This window comes from Cuculus canorus, chromosome 2 (assembly GCF_017976375.1).
Source record: "Cuculus canorus isolate bCucCan1 chromosome 2, bCucCan1.pri, whole genome shotgun sequence".
NCBI lineage: Eukaryota > Metazoa > Chordata > Aves > Cuculiformes > Cuculidae > Cuculus > Cuculus canorus.
Window position 1 is genome coordinate 94379790 of NC_071402.1, and position 21355 is coordinate 94401144.

The 21355-nt window shown below is 42.6% G+C and overlaps 1 protein-coding gene across 16 annotated transcripts in view; it reads left to right on the forward strand.

Annotated features, from left to right (window-relative positions):
• Window positions 1-21355, forward strand: part of ATXN1 (ataxin 1) — a 282081-nt gene that overhangs the window by 177545 nt on the left and 83181 nt on the right. For 14 of the 16 annotated variants that reach the window (XM_054058377.1, XM_054058391.1, XM_054058379.1 and 11 more), the window contains one exon: window positions 10745-10868. The gene's annotated coding sequence lies outside the window, so the exon portion shown is untranslated. Of the gene's footprint in view, window positions 1-672; window positions 750-10744; window positions 10893-21355 lie in introns of all 16 variants that reach the window. The other 2 variants (XM_054058385.1, XM_054058388.1) reach the window with 2 other exon arrangements.

Genomic DNA, 21355 nt, shown 5'->3' on the forward strand with positions numbered 1-21355 from the left:
TGGTGCAGGATGAACAACTGGTGGTATAACAGGATCTCTGACTACACGACTTTGTTGTCCAGCCTGTGACATGAGGTTTTCACCTTAAAGAGGTGGTTAAGAAATTCAGGTTCATCTGACATACCAGCAGCAGCTGGAGGCTGCAGGCAAGCCCAGCGTGCCTTTTACTGCAACGCAACTGTTGGCAGGGGTGGCAGCTGCCTGCAAGAGCAGGCAGTGGGCACTGTTCCTGCCCTGCCACTGTTTATCCTGGAGAAAACCTTTATTTGTTCAGTCTTACCGCATTTTGCAGTTGAGGGGAAAGAAGGGGAAGTATGAGGGGAGGGGTGTGGTATATGTACACTGCTGAGTCCTATGCTGTCATCTCTGTGGTACTCAAAGGTGTCCGCAGAGACTAAAACTTGATTGTCTTTTATAAAAAGGGCTCATAGTATTCCCGCAGACCGAATTCTTCTCTGCAGCCAATCCCTGCTTGCTGCAGGGAGGCAGAAACAGGAGTGCCACAGCTCCAGTCAATTCTAGTCACACCACAAGCCAATGCAACCAGGGACTGCTCTCACACCGCCCACGTTCAACCCATACTCCTGGGGAGAGGGACCTGCTCCTGCCTTTCCTTCAGCAGCAGAAAAAAGCAGAAATGAAGACAGCACTCTAACTCTCTTTAATTTTCAGGAAAGGCTGAAACTGGTTTCTTGGAATAAGGAGAGAACCAGGAAACAGGAGCACCTGTGTTGCATAGCTTTGGGCAGGTCAGTTATCTCTTCTCCAGTGAAATTCCCCTTTGCATAAGCTATGAATAGTAATACTCAACTTACCTTGCAGGAGTGTTACGGAGTGCACAGTTACATTTTTTTTTTTTTTTTTACAGCATCTGTAATACCCTAAATGAGTGCTAAGTAGTATTATGATTTAATTTTATTGAGGGTTAAACATTGGTGACGTGCCCAGCTGAGCATTTGCTGGCAGTGAGCTAGGCAAGTGACCAGCAGGAAGTGTGGCTGGCAGCAAGCAATGGACAAAAAAGGAAAACGAGGCTAACTTATTCCAGTCCTATATATATATTTTTTTCTCTGTTGCCACCACACGTTTCCTATGAAGCAGATGGAGGTGATCGAAGTTCGAAATTGTATTTTAAAAGACTTACATTTTACTGTATTTATATGTACAAAAGGCAAATAAAGGTTAATGGCATGAAAATTCACCTTGTAAGAGGGTGAGAGACTGGAAGTGCCTCCAAGCATGCCCTGAATGGCCCTTAAATGATAGCTTTCAGAAACACATCATACCTGAGTGGTTAGGTGGCTGAATTTTCACTGGGGGAGATGGTGAGCCCAGGGTGCTGTGCTGGTGCCTGCATGTTTCATGCTATTGCTGATGAGGGGATTGCATTGCCAACAGACTGGACTGAAGACCTGGAGGGAAATCGCTCAGACAAGGTTGTAACCCTGTGGCAGTAGCATGAGACAAGAGATGGGGGTGGCAGTGCGGGCGCGTTTGTTAGGGGGTGCTCCTGAGTTTGAAACATGAGTCAGTGCCAGACTCCAACGTGTTTCTGTGTTAGAGTTGCTAAGCGTAAGAGAAGGAGAGACAGTGTGTATGATTTCTCCAGCCTGCTCTAATTTTGTGTGAAATGGGGGCTTCCCAGTGGTGGGGTAACTTGAAGTGCAATCTCACCAGAAGGTTTCATGTCGCACCTTGCCACGCGTGTGTCTCCCATACGTTTTGTTACTGCCTGTTCGTTCTCATTAATTTTTATTATGTGTGAAATGCAACGGCTTGTCCTAATTACCGCTAGTAGATGATAGCACAACTGAGCAGTCTTTCAATAATCAGGGCTAACTTCTGCCCTCATATAATTACACATCAGGCTCGCTAGAGCCAGTGTATTTCTGGTAGGGTAGGAGGACTTGGCCTACACATTCTTTCTATACATTAGTTCATCATCTTTTCTCTGTGACAGTGTCCTGAGGAACAGGTCCAAAGGTCAGCAAAGAGAGGAACTTTCCGGTGTCTTTTTTTAATCTTTGGACTAAGGTCTGCATCCTACACTTGTTCTCATTGCGTTTGAAAACATTGCTTGGCCCTGGATTCTGTCTCAAGTTTTGCTTTCTTCCCCAGGTCTAAAAGCTGTCATGGTTGCTTACCCAAACATAGTGACAGCATCAATTCCACAGACAGGTTCCCATTTAGCGGTGTTTCTGAAAATATCAATTGCTGCCAGAAAACAAATGGTAGAGATGTAGCATATGTTGCATATAATAATAATTTATTGCCTTTTTTAAGAGTTACAGTATAAAATTTAGGGGGCAAATATCAAATCCTGTGAAATTCATGACATGATGCCAGTTTATTTGAAAGAACCTTGCATTTGTCCCTAAATCTTACAAGTCCTTAGCTATGATTTCCTTTCTTGCATGCCACTCACCTTTAAGATTATACTCCTTTTTTAGTATTATTAATTATCATTATTGTTGTTGCTGTTATTATTCCAGGAGATCTGTATGGGAGGAATGCTGAAATCTAGATTAAAAATAGCATTTTCATGTCCTCCCACTCACTGTACTTTGTGCACTGAATGCCTTTTATAAATGCAGACTTGCTGCTTGGCTAGATAAAAGAAGCTGTCACTTCATTTCCATAACGAAGTTGTTCCCCAGAGATTTTCATTGTTTTAGCAATAAAATTTTTCTAAAAGACCTTTTATTTTGCCTGAGAAATGAACTTCTGAGTAGTTATTCCACAGAACAGTTGGGAGAAAGCGAGACTGTCTTGATTTGATGTAAGGAGATGTGTATGTGTATGAATTCCCTTTCATGTAAGACAAGAATACATTCCTAACCGAAAATCAAGTTAGAAACACCTCCCCAAACTTACACAAAATCACTAGTTTTTCCTTGCTCAGAGACATCACAGGTCTTTATCAGCACTCTCCTGAATAATTTTGGTCATATCCTTAAGTTCAGCCCTATTTCAAAAGGCACTTGCGTGACTTCTGATTCAGGTACTTTCCTCAATTAAAGGCGGTTGTGCATAATCATTACCAATTATTGCAGTTCTTTAATTTTGTTACCAGATATGTTCATATTCTTGGAGAAGAATATGCTGTACTTGCTGTACTGAGGCTGAGCGCTTCTTGAAGTGGGGACCGTGCTTCTGCTGTGTGTGCATAAGCTGTCTAGCACAGTGCTAGCTGGTCCCTCGCTGCCCGCAAGCAGCATGTTGCCATGGCCTCTCTTGCCACTTATCCAACGTTTCTCACCCCTTTTCTCAGCTACTCTGTATCCCATGCCAGCGTGACGTTCCTTTTCTCTGAATACTGAACATGCTAAAGCATGTCAGAGTTAGAGCATCAAAGAAATGCTGATACAGAAAGCATATACAGTAATTGAAAGGCACTGTTGCTTGGGTTTAGTTCTCTCCCTTTTTTTTTCTTTTTTTTTAAGGGTTAACTTATTTTTCACACATCTTGAGCCATATTTGGTTTTTGCTAGTATGAATCAACACAATTACCACTTCAGTCACTGTAGACAGCCTACTACTTACTATAAGTAGGTACATGTAGTCAAGAACAAAAGGGAAGAGGAAAAAACCATTTTCTTCATAGTCAGGAAAGCCTTTATAGATTCAGCATCACACTTACAATCGCATTGCATTAAAGAAATGCAACTATTTTGGAAATTATTATTTATAGGAACGTTTGTGAATTCAGGATGTGATATTCTGACTCACCCAACAGCAAACGTGTTTGCTCTTTGGCTGGTATGACTCACATTGGCATTTGTATGTAGTGTAGCAATTGTTTTAGTCCTCTGCTTGATGCATGATGAATGAAACGGCTGAGATCCCTTGTTGCAGATTTACTACGTGCGGCTCTGCTGGTAAATCGCAGGCTCAGCTGTAGAGTATTTCCTGACACACACACACACACAGACGCGCGCGCGCTCGCACATACACACACATACGCGTACGCATCCCCCCAAGTAATACTTTAGTAAATACTAGATTCATAGAAAGGAAATGCATAATTACAGTGCTGGCTTTTGCACCACATAAAGCAACCCACATCAAAAGGTGTTTGCCATTAATGTTTCAACAGGTAATCTCTGTATTTATTGCCAAGCTGTGTTGCTGTTACTTAGCGTTCAGTGTTGAAATCATTGAAATCTCTTTTGTAAGCTAATGTAGTCATCTTAATCCTGAAAAAAAATTAGTCAATAGTGCCTTTGTTTTCCAGCACCGTGTCTGATGTTGCATCAGCAGCACACAAGACGTGGCTGCACTGGAAGCGGGGAGAAGGTTAAGGGTGGGTTCTGGGCTGGTTTCCTAAGGAAGCGAGGCTCACGTGGTGGCATTGTTTGTGCCTGCGCCCGTGTGTGTGTCCCTGGCCTGGCAGCCTGTGTTACTTGGGTCCTCCTCAACCCAACCTGATGCCCGAGTGGAGGCTACAGGGAAGCTGCTCCCTGAAAGCTTTGTGTAAGTAGGCAGACAAATAGCTGTGAGAACCTGTGGCTGAGCCCAGTAAAGCAAAAGACATGGCCCAAGCTCATATCTTACTGGCACCAGGGAATCGATACGGTGGGCATCCAGTTTGGAATATTGCTGCCGCCAAGGATCAAGCTTTTTTGCTGGCATTTGTTAATGCTACAGCCCACAGAACTGTTGTCCTCAGGTGCTTTATCTTTGCCCTGTTCAAATAGTGCAAATAAACACAACCTCAGCCTTTGGTTTTGGTGCTGCTGTGCTTTGGTACAGTGTTTGGATTCCCTCTTCAACATTTTCGCGGGAGAACTGTGGCCATGATCTGCAAGATGTCTGTGTGTTTAACAAAGGCCTAGTCTTTGAGCTCCTTCTCATCTGTAACAAGTTACAAGAGTGCCGCAGTTCTGCAAATACGCAGGAGGCTCACTGTCTCAACTCAGGGCTGAGCTGCATTTTTTGCATAATATCTTCCACAAAAGAAAAAGAGAAATATTTTTGTCATGTAACAGAAGCATCCAGAGTGGTTATTTTCATTGCTTATATCTGTTCAACGTTACTGGCTCTGAGCCTGAATTATTATGGACCATTTACATTCTTTTCCAATCTCTTCTGCTTAGAAGACCTGTAGGAATGACTGTTACAAAAATACAGGCAATGGAGTTGTTTTTACTTAAAACTTCTGTGAGAATGAAGAAGATTAGCATGCTAAGAGAAATGTAGATCTGTGTTGAAATCCCCTCTCCTCCCTCCTGCTATTCCTGCTTTGATAGCCACGAGAAAGTGGCAAATAGGGGTGCTGATGTTAATGAGGTGATGGATTTTTTAAGAAAAAATACATCATTGACATCTGATAGGAGGTATTTGTGAGATATTTTTCATCTTCCAGTTCTGTACTGTTGCTTCTTAGGCAAAACAACCTAGACACACTCCTGTTAATTTTCTTTTCATGCAGTGGTATTGTGTGTTGCACTCACTGCCTTCCTCTTTATTTGCTTTTTTAATACCTTAATGCTGCACTCTCTTTGTGGGGAAGATCTCATGGAACGTAGAAACTAAGCATAGTAAGTGAATCACAGGGCTAAGTACGGTTTAACCTTGTTAAACTTGTTGGAAAAAAAGGGGTATTACTGAACACAGATAATGAGTATGGTTGTGGTTGCTGTTGCTTGTGTAAAGGTGGTATCTCCTCAGATTTGTTATTAGGCATCATGGAAATATAGAGTCTAAGTTGGAGCTGGTGTGCATGTTGTTGTATTTACAACTGCCTCTGTGGTGATGAAACTTGATCTGTTTTCTGATCACTTGTTCAAAGGTGTTGAGTGAGGGAATGGGCAATGAGAGCAGTGAGTTCTGATCTGTGAACAAAATTGCTTCCATCATTTCCAGATAAAAGGTTTTGAAGAACTGATAGACAGTGAGTAGGGCCAAGAAAGCTCATTCCCAGTCTGCTTGCATAGGTTGATGCTAAAACCAGGGGTTATTTACCTGTCTTAAATTGGGAAAAATAACCTGCTGTGGATCAAACAATGATGAATAATGAATTTTTTTAGATTAAATCATGGGGCACTGATCTCTAGATGACCAGCAGTTAACGTTGGTTATGTGGCATCAGTGGCCATCTTCAGTAGTGGCTCCTGTACCAGAGAGTGTGAGCTGTAGCCTTACCCGTTCAGCCCCATGCACTGGTCCTGTGTGTCTGCTGTTTGCAGACAGATGTTACCATCCTTCGGCACTTCACTGGAAATGCCATTCACACAGCAAAGGTGAGCAGGGCTTGGGAAGCCCATGGATGTGTTCACAGACCTGGGGGAGCTAACGTGTCGTCTTTCCTCTACTACAAATTCCGGGGGCAGGATGGATTGCTTCCTTGTCTGAGCACCATGATCTGCATGATTCTGGTTTAGGACTGGCAGGATAAACAAAGTGCTGACAACTTCATTTGCTATTCCCCGACACCCAGATGCAGTTATTCACCCTGCACAGGGTGGCTGGGTCGGTGTAACACTTTGTGAAGTTGGGCATTTCACGATGGACCACATGCAAAGCCATGGGAAGTGCTTGTTTACGTGACAAAGCTGTGGTAAATCAAGCTTCAGATGAGGAGTGGATGCTAACCAGAAATCAGAGTGATGCTTGCCTGTTTTATGCGAATGACACCCGTTTTGTGCAATATTCCTTCACCATAGCCTTCAAGTAGGCCTAGTCGTGATTTAAGCCTTTTTTTCACTAGCAGAACAATTATTGTAAAGACAACGCAGCCCCATCAGGAGCAACTAGGCAAAATGTTAGGAGATTTTCAAATGGGTGAAGTTCAGTATGGCTGCTCTAGAGAAGCTTATATTAACTTGAAATGTAAAAGAGAGTTAATTCTTTATTGGTTTGGATTTGGTTCGGTTTTGTTTAGGTTTTTTTTTTTTTCATTTTGATTAGAATTTTTTCTCTGTATGTAAAATCAGCTAGGAATGTTGAAAATCATTTAGAAGTTTTTTTTTTTTTTTTTCCTGACATGTTAGATGATATACACATTAGGTAATTGAAATAGGAAGAGTCTTCCTTCACTCCAGGAAGATACAACCTTGCCTTTCCCATTTGTGGTGGGACAGGATTCAACGTGCCTAAAACTTATTTCATGCAGAGGGAGAATAAAGGAGGAAATGAATTACAGTTTTATTTGAGTTGAAGGATTAGTTGTGGGATAATAACAAACAATGAAACAACTTGGGAACAACGTTACCATCTCTTAAACCGTTTTATTAGCTTATGCTGATTTGTGAATTAGGAAAACCAAATTACATGAGCAAGGAATGGCAATTAAAAACCTGCAGGAAAGGACTGGAAAAACAATGATCTCTCACTGCCTACTCTTCAAAGCAAGATGGAGAGCATGACCTTTTCTTGGAAGAAATACAGGCTATTGCACAGTGGACTTCTGGTTTTCAGTTTTGCCAATTTGCAGTTGCTGGCTTGTACTGTGGTTCTTATTTGTTGATTACCCTGGGGTCCAATTTTAGTACCTAAATACTCCCAAGAATTACTTCCGTGTTCTTTTTGATTTGAGGTCTGTTCATCTCTCAATCACACTGCCAATTAATCTGCCAACTCAATGTCCCTTCGAGCACTCAAAGGTACCGCTATGCTGTGACATTTGAATAACCCTAATGACCATGAGAAGCAGCACCCTTGTGTAACACCTCGCGTTTATAGCTGAGATGTGAGGGGTAACAATGTATGTGATAATGATTCATTGATCATGTTGAAACTTCAGGTGCAAAGCCTGGTTAAAACCTAGTTGTACTGGAAACCAGCCTTCCTCAGTGGTCTCTCCAAGTTATGACTCCTTTGCATGTTCCAGGAAGAGCACATCATCACTGCCCATCAGATCTGCATTGCAAAAAGGTCGTTCCAGTTAGGAAATGAGTGCTTTGCTCTTCAGGTGAGGATTGTGCTTCAAGAAGTAGGGTATTTCTCTTGATGTCCTGAAGCTTGTGCCATGCTGTCTTTAAATCTTAACCATAAAAATGTCTGGAAATATATGCAGGCAGGCCTGCCTTGTCCCTTGCAGAAAGGAGTGCCTATGGGTAAGGTCGAGTGAACAAGTTGTAGCAGATTAAACTAGCTTGTGAATTGACAGTGCAATGTCTGCTCCATAATAACTGGCTGTATGCGTTGTGCAAATGCACCCTATGATAATGAGGGGGAGGCTACCTTGCTTCATGTCACCTTGTGACTTGTTCCTGTGTCCAAGTGCTTGCATGGATCTGCAAGTCAAATTCCAGCAAGATAACTGCATAGTAAGCACACAACACTGCTCCTCTTTCAGTGATTGGAGCTCCAGTATAAGGTGAGAGCCTTGTTCAACCTGAAGAGAATAAAAATCCTAGTCCCACTGGTTGAAGCTAATGGAAAGTCTTCAAGTGTGGGTGGGGTTTCAGCCCAGTGTTATGCCTGATACCTTGTGAAGTAGGTAAAAAAAATGAAGAGTTTGTCCACAAGGAAATTCTGTCATAAAAATTGAGAAAACATGCAGTTCGCACTCCAGGGAGGCCCAGAGCAGGAGCAGAAGCTGCAAAATCTGGTACAGGAGACAAGTTGCACATGTAGTAAACTTCCCTGGTCCTACTAAAAATAAATGGAAGTCATCTGATTTTGGCAGAAATATCAACTATTTTGTTGTAGTCTTTTGGAGTACATTTTCAGGTCTCACTGAATGTTGAAAGAGAAGAGAGAATTGTTGGGGGAATTTTGGAGGGAAGTCATGGAGATTTAAAAATAAATTTTTTAGGTTTTTTGATTGCCAAATTATTGGGAAAAAAAGCAGAAGTAGTAATTCTGAAAATGCCAAAATGTTGCATTTAAACACCTAGAAGCAAAATATTATGAGTAATTTGAGAGTTTTTTTCAATCTTGAGTTTCACCTTGTTTAAAAAAATAAACATCTTGAAAATAAATTGGTTTGAGTTAAACAAAATGTTGAGGATTGGCTTAAACAGGGTTTGGGGTTGTCCTTCTTTTGGTCTGTATTCTAAAGTTAAAAAGTATGTGGGATTATGTCTGAGTATGCTTCTCTGTCATATGAGCAGCAGAGTCCCATTTTAGTAGAGGAGAGAAGCTGTCGACCGAAGTCCCGGAAGTTTAGCCAAGGCCCGGGTATCTGAAGAATTTTCAGGTTGCAGTGCCTCTGTCACATAGGAGCTGTACTTCCAACTCACGAGTTTCTTAAACCAAAAAGGCTTCTGTAGCAGCTGTCTTGCAATGCTACAATCCATTGGACATAGATGTGTATTACAGAGGCTGATCATCATCATCATTGACAGTGCACTATAGAGAGTTGCAACCAGCTGAAGATGGCAGACATTCATGGATGCTGCTCTGTGAGGGCTTAGCCTTAGCTAGTAAACACGGTAGTTGTCTTACACCAAAGCTGGATCAGCTGGGAAATATTGGTTTGGGTTTTGGAGGATCTTGTACTTGTTACTTTGTACACTCAACTAAAACAGACTATCTCAGGGCTATAAACTTTTTTGCGTAGTTTCATCTACCTACTATCATTGTGGTGCCTTCCCTCTGCTCTTCACCTGTGAACTGCTCTTGTCCATCTGTCTGACTTGTTTCCTGCTTTTATGTAGAGTGAGATTCATCTGCATTCATCTGTAGCCACCTAGTCTGAGCTCAGTGTCTAGACTCATTTTATGGTGGGAGAGAAGCAGAACTTTCTAGAGAGTGATTCATTCTGTCCTAGAGCGGATGCTTACGATAGGTCAAATTAATCATTTTCTAGATTGCTGGTTTCCTTCACTGAAAGTAAAGAGAGCTTCACTCGTCTCAGGTGTGGGCTTCCGTCCTGTACCTGTTTTTGTTTTGGGGGCATGGATTCCGCCATAGTGCTGATAAGATGGGGCCTGCATGCACAAATCCTGAAATTACATGGGAAATATTTGAGGAGCCTTACATCCAGGAGATAGGAAAGGTTTGTGGCACAAAGTGAAACTTAAAATTTAGGAACGACAAGTAGACCGTGGAAACCCAGCTGAAGGACGAAGTATTCACTTTGGGCCCTGTGGAAATGCACACTCTATTTTAAGTATTCTGTGTGGGGTTCACATAACAATGTAGCACAGCAGTTTTCCCAGACCCCAGTAAAAAGCCTGAGGATAGTCTGATACCTTGTACAGTAAGTAAAAAAAATGATTAATTTGTCCACAAGGAAATTCTGTCATAAAAAATGAGTATGAGAGAACTTTGGATGTGAAAAGTATTTCCTACCGAGAAGTAGCAAGTGTGTGCGCTTTTGATTTCAGTACTCCTCTGTTGCAATATTACAGATAGCCACAGAAACAGAGAAGTGTTTGCATCCGCTTAGAGGAGTTTGTTGAGAACAAAAATCTTCCTGTGTGGAGATCTCTGCACACTGTGGGCTTTCTTTTCAGGCACTTTAAAACAAGAACCCCAAGTAATTTTTTCTTATCTTGTTACGGCAACAGAAGTATCCAAGAAGTATTTTAATTATTCATCTGCCTCAGCAACTATGAACTGGATTTTAATTGTTGATGATAAGAAATACAGAGCAAATGACTCTTCCTATCCTAGATCAGTGTTTGACGTACACTCACTTTGTACTGAAATCTTCATCTTGGGAGCTCATTAAAAATGCATTTGCTTCAAGGAGATGTGGGAATCAGTTGTTCATTTTCTAAACAGCTGCATGGGGTTTCCTCCTTTTATTCCTTGCTTTCCTTTCTTACTTTGTTTTGCTTTTCTTTTACAGCTCTATCTTACTTTATTTGAACGAGGAAAGCCAGTGCGGACCTGTGGGCAATCCAGCAGCTTCTGAAAAGTCTTCATTCTGAAGGATAATCCAGAATTCCCCAAAGAAGAACATAGTGAATGTTGTGAGTTCCTAGCAGCAACAGCATGTACTTGCAATTCTGTCTTTTGGGGGGTGATATCTGCACTGTAGTGTTTGCTCCCATCCCTGTGATGTACTGAGCATCTTTTCGCTCTGCTGAAACCAAACGTGGGTGTGTTCAGGTCGGGTTGCAAAGCCAGACTTGAATTTCTCTCCCTCTCTTTTTTTCTCTTGTGATGCCTTAAAGAGCAGAATAAGGAAAGATGCTGGGTTTCTTTCCCCTGAGACTGCTACAATTATTTAACATATTGCTGGTGCTTTTCCGATAAATATATAAGCCTGCATTTGAAGGCCTTGTGCCTGCGTAGCCTAACTGGAATGAAAAATATTGTGGATAATAGTTCAGGAATCTACAGGTTCAGATTCAAGAGTTCATGCTTATACAATGGTTGTAATTATTTGGCCACTTTCAAATTAGAGGAATGCAGATGTGGTTATTTGCACCTGGTGTTCCAAGCTCCTATTGCTTTGATCAGTTCATTATATTAGTATGAATATGTTCAATATAAATGCTTCTCTTGGAGATCTGTGTTCATGGGAATAGGAATAGCATACCTTTCAGAAGGAAAGACAGACAACTAAGACCCTGATCCAGCTGTGGCATTTAATGAAAGAAACTGTTCCCGTAAGGCACAGCTAAAGAGAAGGCATAAATGTTTTTATCCTAATTGTTTTTCTCAAGAAGCCCACTGCTTTTCTGGGCAAATGTACAGATCAAATGTGAACATCCTCACAAAGAGAGGAAAACAACAATTCTATGCCTGCCAGGTTGGAGAATAATCCTCATTTTTGTCTTAAGAAGGAATCTTGAAAATTTCAAAATTAGGTAAGTTAGTGTTTAAATCCTTATGCCCAAAGCATGCAGTTGTCCTTCAAGATATTAGTAGTGATAAAATAGCTGCAGATTCTTCAAGTTTGAGCAAATTAGTTTTTGCTCTTTCCATAGATGTAGTAAATATAAATACATTTTCTGACTGCTTGGCATGCCATCCTGAAAGCTGGATGCCCTCCTTCGCTCCACTTTTCCCTTTGGATTCAGGCTTTGGGAAGCAAACTGAGACAGAATCTAAGTGTTGCTGCTTTCCCAAGAGCCACATGCAAGGTAAATGCTCGAGAAGACATGGAAAAAGTCTTCATCCTCTCTCCCCTTTCCTGCATATTTCGACCTACAGTAAAATAGTTAACAAAGCTAACATTTGGAGTTGTAAGTTACTAGTACCACTAAGCTGTCAAGCTAGTAACTCATTAAGATGGAAAAGGGGCCTCTGAGACTTGGAGCTTCTCACTGTCCGTGTATCCAAGCAGAGGTGGCCGTATCAGCATATTCCCACACTTTGAAAGACTTCTGTGAAACCACAAGGGCTTACTTTGCATGCTGAAATCCTAAAGCAGAGGAGAGCAGTCTTGAATAACAATAACAACAACAACAACAACAACAACTGTCTTAGTGTGCAAAGCTATTTGGATAACAGGCAATGTTTATTCAAGAAGTTGCAATTACCCTCCACTAATTGCAAAAGCAGCAGCATCTCATGCCGAGGAGAGCATTACCTGGGTCCTCTTAAGGTATGCGGTATGCCAGATCAGCCAGATAAACTGCACAAGAGAAGGCAGCAATCATTAGCCATGAGCCAGGGGATGAATTATCTGTCAAAGATGCTTTTGGTGTTATTATTAGATTCTGCCCTGTCCTAAATGGTTTAAAACAAGCCCACTTGAAATGCAGCATGGTAGTCTACTATTGCAGTGCCAAAACACCAAGTTACGCTCACGAGTCTCGAGTTTGTACAGAAAGAGCAGCACTCTTCTCACCAGATACAGATGGAAAGAAAGTGCTCTTGAGAATGGCTTTCACCCTGGTATCCAGAACTGGTTTCTTTCAGGGAGTCATTCGTAGGTGATGGAGAGCTCTTTAGAAGTTCCTGGAGAGTGTATTTTGTCACCTGGCTTCTGCTTGGAGGACAGTGCTGCAATGGAGGAGGCAGTCAGCCAAAGCTCCTCCTCTCTCCTCCACTCTTTCCTTTATCCTCTTGGAGAGACAAGAATATGAGAGATGAGGAGGGATGGTGTTTCTGCTGAAAGGAAATGCCAGCATACAGTGACTTTAATGAAAAATACTTTTGTCTCTTCCCTGTTTGTTTACAGGGTGTTGTCACGTTAAGATGTGCGGAAAAATGATCAACCTTTCCCACTGTGAGTGATAGCTGTTCTCATCCCTTCCACCTCCTCCTGCCACCTAGGCAGATTTGAGAGGAAGGGGAGTGTGAGGAGGGAGAGGGAGCAGCAAACTGAGACCAGTGTCTTGTATCCGCCTAGAAACTGCCTGTTTACTAAACAGTCCAAATATCTCATTTCCTTTCTCCTGCTCTCCTCATTTGGACGAAACACATTTCTGGAATAGCAAAGCTGGTACAAATCAAGTCCATATTCCTCTTTTGCAGAGAGAAAAAGAGGTATAAGGGGGATTCATTAAGGGCGAACGTTTATTTCACTTAGTGAGGAGTAAAAACAAAGCAAGGTGAGGCTCCTTTGGTCTCACAGGTGGTACCTTGTGACTTCCAGCATACGGTTTTCTAATTTTCTGGTAGGAGTTAGGTATCCTGAGGGGTTTTTTTTTTTCCCATCCTGAAAACATGCGCCATAGCTTTTTTGGAGCACTAGCCACACAAGTACAAACACATTCTGACATAAGCAATGAATAAACTCTTCATGTTCCTCACTCACAGGAATTTCTTCACTTTTTTGCACTTACGTGAAAACCTCTGGCACTGTTTGTGGGAAATGAAAAATAAATCTCTAAAGCAGTATGTGTCAATAACTGAAATGTCTTCAGTTGATCTTGTATCTATAGCTATTATTTTGAGCAAATTGCAGATGGCAGGATAGTAAACACCACTGCTCCTTGCTCTGACAGGCTTTCCCTGCCCACCATCCATGGGAACCTGCTGCCATAAAGGCTGACCCTGGAGAGGGCCTTGGGGACTACAGCTGTGCAAGGCTTACCCCCAGTCCCATCCCATTTCTAAGCTACTGCCTCTTTTCTTTGCTCTTTGGCCCTCCTTTCTCCCTTCACCCTGGTCCTATCTCATCCATACTCCTCCTCTGGCTGCTGGCTGTTTTTCCTGGCACCTGGACCTGTGGTGGGGCTGGGAGTGACAGCTCCTGGAGCTGATGTCAGTACTGCTTCCTGAGCCGCCTGGCCAGGCTGGCGGCAGCCTGGGCACACCCTTTCCCAGAGCGTCACCTTCTCTGCCTGCCCGCGCTGTCGCTGAGGCAGCCCCTCAAAGAGGAGGTGTATACAAATTATGAAAATTGAATGTTAGTGAGCCTTTTGCAGCGGTTTTCTGCAAGGAGGCATTTCCCACACTTTGAGCCTCAATGCTGGGTTTGTGTCGTGATGCCCAGTGTCTGTTCGAACAGTGATGAGCAGTGCACACCTTGAAAGAGTGATGGAAAGTTTTGACACAGACACCCTTAATGTTTCTGAACGCCTTTGCTTTTGAAACACTTTAGTATTCGTATGCTAAACCACTTCATGCTTTTCTCCGGAAATTACCAGGCTGCCGACAAAAGAGAGCGCTGTGTGTGTCTCTTCTTCCAAACAACTGCCCAGTACATGCCACTTGGTATTTATAAGGAAAGGGAAGAAGGGAAGAATTGCTGTCATTTGAGAAATGTCTCTCAGAAACAGCAGTAATTTATTCCCAGGCATTATTCTTCATTAAGAGCAACAGACAGCTGCAGCTTCCCTTTAAATAGAAATGGCACTCTGTAGGCATGCTATACATAGGGCTTCAGGTTTCTGACATTCTCTGCCAAAAATCAGAAGTATTTCTCACCAAATAAATATTTATTCAGAAAGTCTTATTTCCTGGCTTTTATTTCATGTCACATGCTTCTGCCGGCCAGACAAGAACGGCTCAAGGCTGACATTTGGGAGGGGAAGCTGAAATAGTTTGCATCTCTTTCAGCACTTCAAAAAAAGTCTCCGACTGTAACTCCACACATTTGGTTTGGCAGTTTGTTTTAACTGTTGAACATTGGATTAGCATGGACGTAGCAGAAATACAGCAGAGCTACCGTGTCTGTGCAGAAGGGAAAGGGGCGGCGGTAGGTGTTTCTGCATGTCGAGTTGGCTCATCCCCTCTCCCGCCCCTGAAGCCACTGTCCTCGGAGCGTGCATGGGGTGAGTCTGCCTTTGTGGCAGGCAGCAACTGAGCTTTTTGTTGGTGGGGTATCCCCCATACAGTCAGTGTATGGGCACCTGCAGACAGTGTGTGAGAGCTGGGCTGTGTCCGCTTGCCCCTGCCACCCAGCAGAGTGGTGGCTTTGAGTGGTGTCCAGGGTGGCTTTGAGTCCTGCACAGGATTCTGCAGTGGTAAGGCTATAAGCCACTGGCACTCAGGGACCTCTGCAGGGTCAAACACCTTTTTATTCACGTCTATGCATCTTCCCCAGATTTACCTCTCTCTTCTCCACATTCCTGCAGGCTGGCTCCTTGACCTTAAAGATCATCCAGTTCCAACCCCCGTGGTATGGGCTGGGGACACCTTCCACTAGACCAGGTTGATCAAAGCTAGCCTTGAACACCTCCAGGGATGCGGCATCCACAACTTCTCTGGGCAACCTGTTCCAGTGCCTCACTACCTCACAGAAAAAAACTTCTTCCTGATTTCTTATCTAAATCTCCCCTCTTCAGCGTTCCTTTAGACCTCCTTTCAGTAGTGGAAGGCTTCTCTAAGGTCTCCCCAGAGCCTTTTCTTCTCTAGGCTAAAAAGCCCAACTCCTTAGCCTATTCTCACATATGAGGTGCTCTAGCCCTGTGATAGCCCTCCTTTGGATTCACTCTAACAGATCCATGTCCTTCCTGTGCTGAAGACTCTAGAACTGAATGCAGTCTTTTCCCTCCCTCCCCCCCACTTTCTTTCCCTGCCTGGACTGTTGAGCTTCCTCATCCTTTGTCTCCATTGCTTATCTGCTAGATCTGTACTTTCCATTCAGTGTGCCAGCCCCTGCCACTCCAGTAGATGACTCTGCTGTTGGAGCAGCCTCAGTTGGTTGCTTTTGTAATCTGTGGCTATGCTGTTCCTGTCAAACGCAAGATGTCTTCCCCACTACTTCCCACACCCCAGGCACCCCTAAGTGTATGGCTTGCAGTATTCAATGCATGTATTAAAATAATTTTTAGTTAGGTCATTCATTACTCTCTTGCTTTCTTCTTGGCCAATATAGCTTCCAGAGAACTGAGAAGTTGTAATTTCTCCAGGGCTAAAATCCAAGTCTTTGATAGGCAGGCATGATGCCTGGGGCCACTACATGTTGCTACCGGTTGTCAGCTTTGTAGAACTTACCCTGCAAAGCAAAGAAATATGGGCACAAAGATTGTTCTCTTCTCTTACTGCGGCAAGCTGTAGTTTCCCAGTCTGTTCTGCCTTCCCTTCATTGTCTTCCAAGCAAATGGCTGTAGGATTATGACTCCCATGTTTGGACTGAGAACAGCTTTTGCCTGAGCAAACAGATTTCTCTTTGGCAATCACTTTAACTGCTGCCCCAGCTTTTCGCTGTCAGCTTTGTTTCATGATTTGCTGTTGGAGTAGTCCAGGCAGTGCTAGTGCATTGGAGCGAATAAACGAAGCAAGCAAGGCAGGTGAATACATTTGTTAATGATTACAATAGCAAAGTGGTTGCAGTGTGGTCCTTGAGTGAAAAGCATCTCCTGTAGGTTAACAGTGTAGCTTATGGCAGCTCTTATTTTTAACTCTGCGATGTCAGCTGGAGAAACTTGAGGTCCTTGCTTACAGCACTCCTTGGTCCAAGAGACTTCCAGTGAAAACAAGAAGAAGCATTGGGAACCAAGTCCAGTCTTCACAGATTGATAGCACGGTGGTAAAACTGCTCTAGTATTTGCAAGTTGTGTCTGGGCTGAAGCTGACCAAAATACAGATGTGCCATGCCTATTAGAATATTTCTGCTGCTGCTCTTGTGCCTCTCTCCTTTGTTTCACTGCAGCTTTATTGTGCCGCTGTGTTACTGAGCAACACTGGTGGACTAGTTTGCTGTGCCCATGATGACTCTAATGGTGTCTAATAGCTTGTCAATGCTTCTCTCCAAACTGATAATGTTGGTGGCAGCAGTAGCAGAAAGAGAATACAAATTAAGTTCTTCTAGAGGGGAGGTCTTTTCTGTTTGGAGTGTGTATTCAAAAGGAAAGGCTGCTGCTGCTGCTGGTAGGTTGGTTTAAAAGGCTCATAAGCCCTTTGGAGCAGAATACTATTATGAACCACTAGTTCATTCATACTTATTCAAGATTTGTTTGCAGCCTGCCAGGCATGTTGACCCTGGATGCTTATGTTGGGAAGGAATATTAGATGCTCTTAGTCAAACTGGCAGTATTGATGCTATCAATGTTCCTTCTGAGGGTGTTTTTATGTTTCTGGTTGTTAATCAGCATTGGTGTTTCCAGCTGCAGACACTGATTAATGTTTCAGAGGCATCTGGTGGCACAAAGGTCAAGAGGAAGAAGATAAAGCAGCAGGCTTTTTTTTAGTTTCTTTCCCTACTGAGGTGTGAGAACTAGAGGCAGGCTAAGGGAAGCTGAGATGCTGTAGTGTTTTATTTTTAATGGGTCCTCCCAGCAGAGAACCTGTTAGAATGAAGAAATCCTTCATGCTATGGGAAATCAAGTTTATTGCACCTGTGCAAGTTATTACCAAGTTAATGCACTAGTAATAGAAGAGATCTGTTTGGGGAGTAAAGGTTGGATTAGATGAAAAGAGGAAGGTTATTCATGGGTTTCTGTGCCAGGCAACCTTCAGTCAGAATTGAGGTGGTGATTTATAAATTCCCTTTGTCTCACTTCCAACAAATGAACTGCAGAGAATCCTGCCAAAGCATTACAAAAGCTTTGCCAGTTCAAAGAAGCTGGTGAAAATGTGGTTTGGCTTCCCTGATGGGTGGACATTTGTTACCAGAGCTGCAGAGATTTCTTGCAACTGAGGGATGTCCGCAATGGAGGCAGCAGGCAAATTGTGCTTTAAGGCTTCAGCTGCTGAGAGTTTGTTTCTCTGGGAGATAATACCTGTCTTGTCAACAGCTTGTTTTAGCATTTCTGATACAAACTGTTCACGAAAAGACACCTGAGGTAACATGAGCCTCTGGTGAAGTAGAAGTGAGTTTGACACTCGTGGTGGAGCAACAGGCAGAGCACTGGCGGAGCTAACGCTTCTCATGTTTACAGTTGATTTGCAGAATCCTAATATGTTTAGGATCTGATTTGCACTTTTTGAAAGGAATTATATTTATTTTCTTGTAAAAACATGCACTGCTAGCAACTTTATGTTAAAGAGTCAGTTTCTTATAGGGGAAAAGGCAAAATTATGTCTCTTTGTCATTGAGTCTGTTCATGTACTGCTGCTGTTTGAGGCAGGAAGGTCCTCTTAACTAATTTCTGAGTTAAGACATGTCCATTAGATCCACAGCAAAAATTACCGGGATTATTTTTTTACTTTTATTAGATCCATTAAAATGTTTGTATAACAATCTTTATTCAGCCTGAGGGATAGCCTACAGAGTGATCAAGGATATACGAGTAAAAGCACTTCCTTCCTTCCTTTTATCGTTTACCAGTCAAACCAGTTCAACTGAAAGGGTTTGGCTTAGTGAGCAGTCCTGCTGCTCCTGATGACATTCATAAAAAGGGTGAGTGAGCTGCAGAGCCTTATATGTCTTCATTATAGGGTGAAGTCTCTTCTTAAATTAAATGAAGCACAGGCGGTCTTCATTAGCTCTGGGTTTTCTTGTTGTTATTATTATTCTAATGTAATTATCACTTTTCTTCAGTCAGCCTTCTGCTTTCCTACTTACAAATAAACTCTTCCCATCTGGAGAGTATTTTGAGATGGGAAAGGTACAGTGAAGTAGTGAAGCTGTTGTTAGCACCACATTCTTCCTCTCTTTCTCTTCAACTACCTGGAATGCTATACAAGGAAATATAAAAAACAAATACATGACAAACATAACAGGATCCTCCTCTCTCAAAAAAGATTATGGAAGGGACGGCTATTGAGGTAGCTGCCTAAGTACATGCAATAGGAAAAAGCATCATTCGTTGATCTGTAAGACTCCTGCAGTTCTTTGCTTCAGAAAAAGCAGCATTAAGAACTGAGGAATTGCCGTACCCTGCTCTTGGGTGACAAGACATGTTGCTTTACCAGTAAGTAGTTCTTGGGCATAATGAAATACCTGCTGACTGCAAGGAGTAAGAAAGGCTCATCACGGTGGGTACATCTATTTGTGCATCCGAGCCCCGTGCAGAGATTCCCAAGCTGACAAGCTGCTTTGCTCAGGCTAATTAACCCTATTTCTCCCCTTACATCTTCTCTGATTATGCTAATTATAGTGAGCAGGGTGCTGCTTGACACTGGTGAGGGTCAAACAAGTGTGTCTGTGTACAGCCTTGCACTGCAGTGTACCCTATAAATGCCTGAGCCTGCTCAGCCCGAGCCCACCAGTCTGTACCATATTGCTTGCAGCACAGGTATTTCCTGGTGTTTTATTGTATGTGCTATTAAGAATCACTCAGCCTTGGGTGGCTTGGCAGGACTACAGCAAAGGTACAAAGCATTAGGGAAGATCTTGAACAACTAATTGCCAGTGTCCTCCTTGTTCTCAGAAAAACACATGCTGCTTGGTGTCTTCTGTTCATTTGGTTGCATGTGGATGACTTCCCTGGTTCTGGAGGTGGTGGTCTGGAGCTCCAAGGGTGCGGGGTAGTGTGGGGGCACAAGTACCCAGGCAGACAATCAGAAATGGTGAGATTGAAGAATAAAAGTGTGAAGAACTTGGACTTTCTGCTTTTCAACAGATTTATGTGTGCAGGACTGGCGGAAAAATGGGTTGGCTGGGTGAATTAGATTGTGAAACCTCACTAATTAGCTGTGCGTTCGCTACTCCACCTCTCCCTTCTTGTTTCTTCCCAAGTGTGATTCTTGCAGAATGAAATGAGTGCAGAGATAGGTGACTTTCATAATTTGGTGTTTTAATATTCAATTCCAGCTGTACTATTGCAATGTAAGTAAGTTTGCTATCAAGTATTGCTTCTAAGACATTGATTGAGCTTGCAGAAGACAGACTTTAGAAGAACCTCCCTTCCCCCTGACAACCCCAAAGTGATAACAAATATAACTATTTTTGCTCTTCATAGTAGAAATGGCTTTTTACACTCCTGACTGTTCTTCCTCTGACTGGCACTTTCCTGAGAAATGCATTTGAGAATGAATGCATATGTATATACACACATGCCTAGCTATATATACATTGATCTTAGTGAGCCTGGCAACGTAAAAGCAAGTGCAAAAACGTATGCTGTTTTTGGCAAGTTGTTTGTTTTAGTTGCACGGTTTCCTGATTTCTTCACTTAAAAGGTGCATTAATGTTCTGTGCATGAAGCCTAAAGTGTGATAGTTAGTTCTTTTGTCAAAAGATGGATGTCCATGTTTCATTCCATATTGAGAAATGGTAGTTCTTGAAATATCACGTCAAGCCACTATCATGAATAAATAGCTGCACTGTATTATTTTGGGGAGTAGCAGTTTCCAAGACAGTCAGTGTGATTGCAACCATTAAGTGAGTAGAAAGTGTTTTGAAACAGTAGAAAGGGCTTTGTTGACTGAAACGGCTGGGTCAGTGCTGAAAAGGAAGAGTTTGCTGTTTTAAAACATAGCAGACATTTTAGACATTCTTATTGGGATGCTTCAGTAACGCAGTTGTGTGAAAGACTGATAAGGGAATGTGCAATAGCAGTCCTCATAATTTAAAGTGCCCAAACTTGGCACATTCTGTGGTAATGTAAAATAGCAATAAATATAAATCTCGTGTTCTGGAATTCCCGAGTCTGCCTATTAGCACATCAGTGTGTAAACACTGGCTCAGTGTGTCTAGTACTAGAAGGATGTGTTTTGTTCTTGCAAAGGGCTGTGTGCTGGCTCTGCACCCTTGAAGCATGTATAAGACAGGCAGGATTCAGACTGAGATGTACTCTGCATTTTCTAGAGGAAGTCTGTTTTGTATAAACCATGCATGAAAACAATAAGATAATTTCTCACCATGATGCAGGTATTTCACCAGTTTTAAATCACAACTATTAGTTACTGGTTTCACTCAAGCTGCCTAATAAGATCTTGTCAGGAACACATTAACAGGACAACTCAGTTGGAATTGAAGATTTAATGTTGCTTCTTCATCAGGTTGGGACTGGCAGTTTCCAGTTCACTCCCGGATCTGTACCCATTATGTATATAAAATGGTTTGAAAGAGCAAGAAAAGCTTGCTTCACTGAAGCGACTGCTTTGGTGTGGGAAGTGGAGAGTGGCAGATGAAAGAGCACTGGACTCTGGAGAGTGGCAGGGAACAAATCCCAGTGTTTGCACCCCATGGCCCCCACAGGACTGTAAGAGCTGTTTTCTCAGTTAC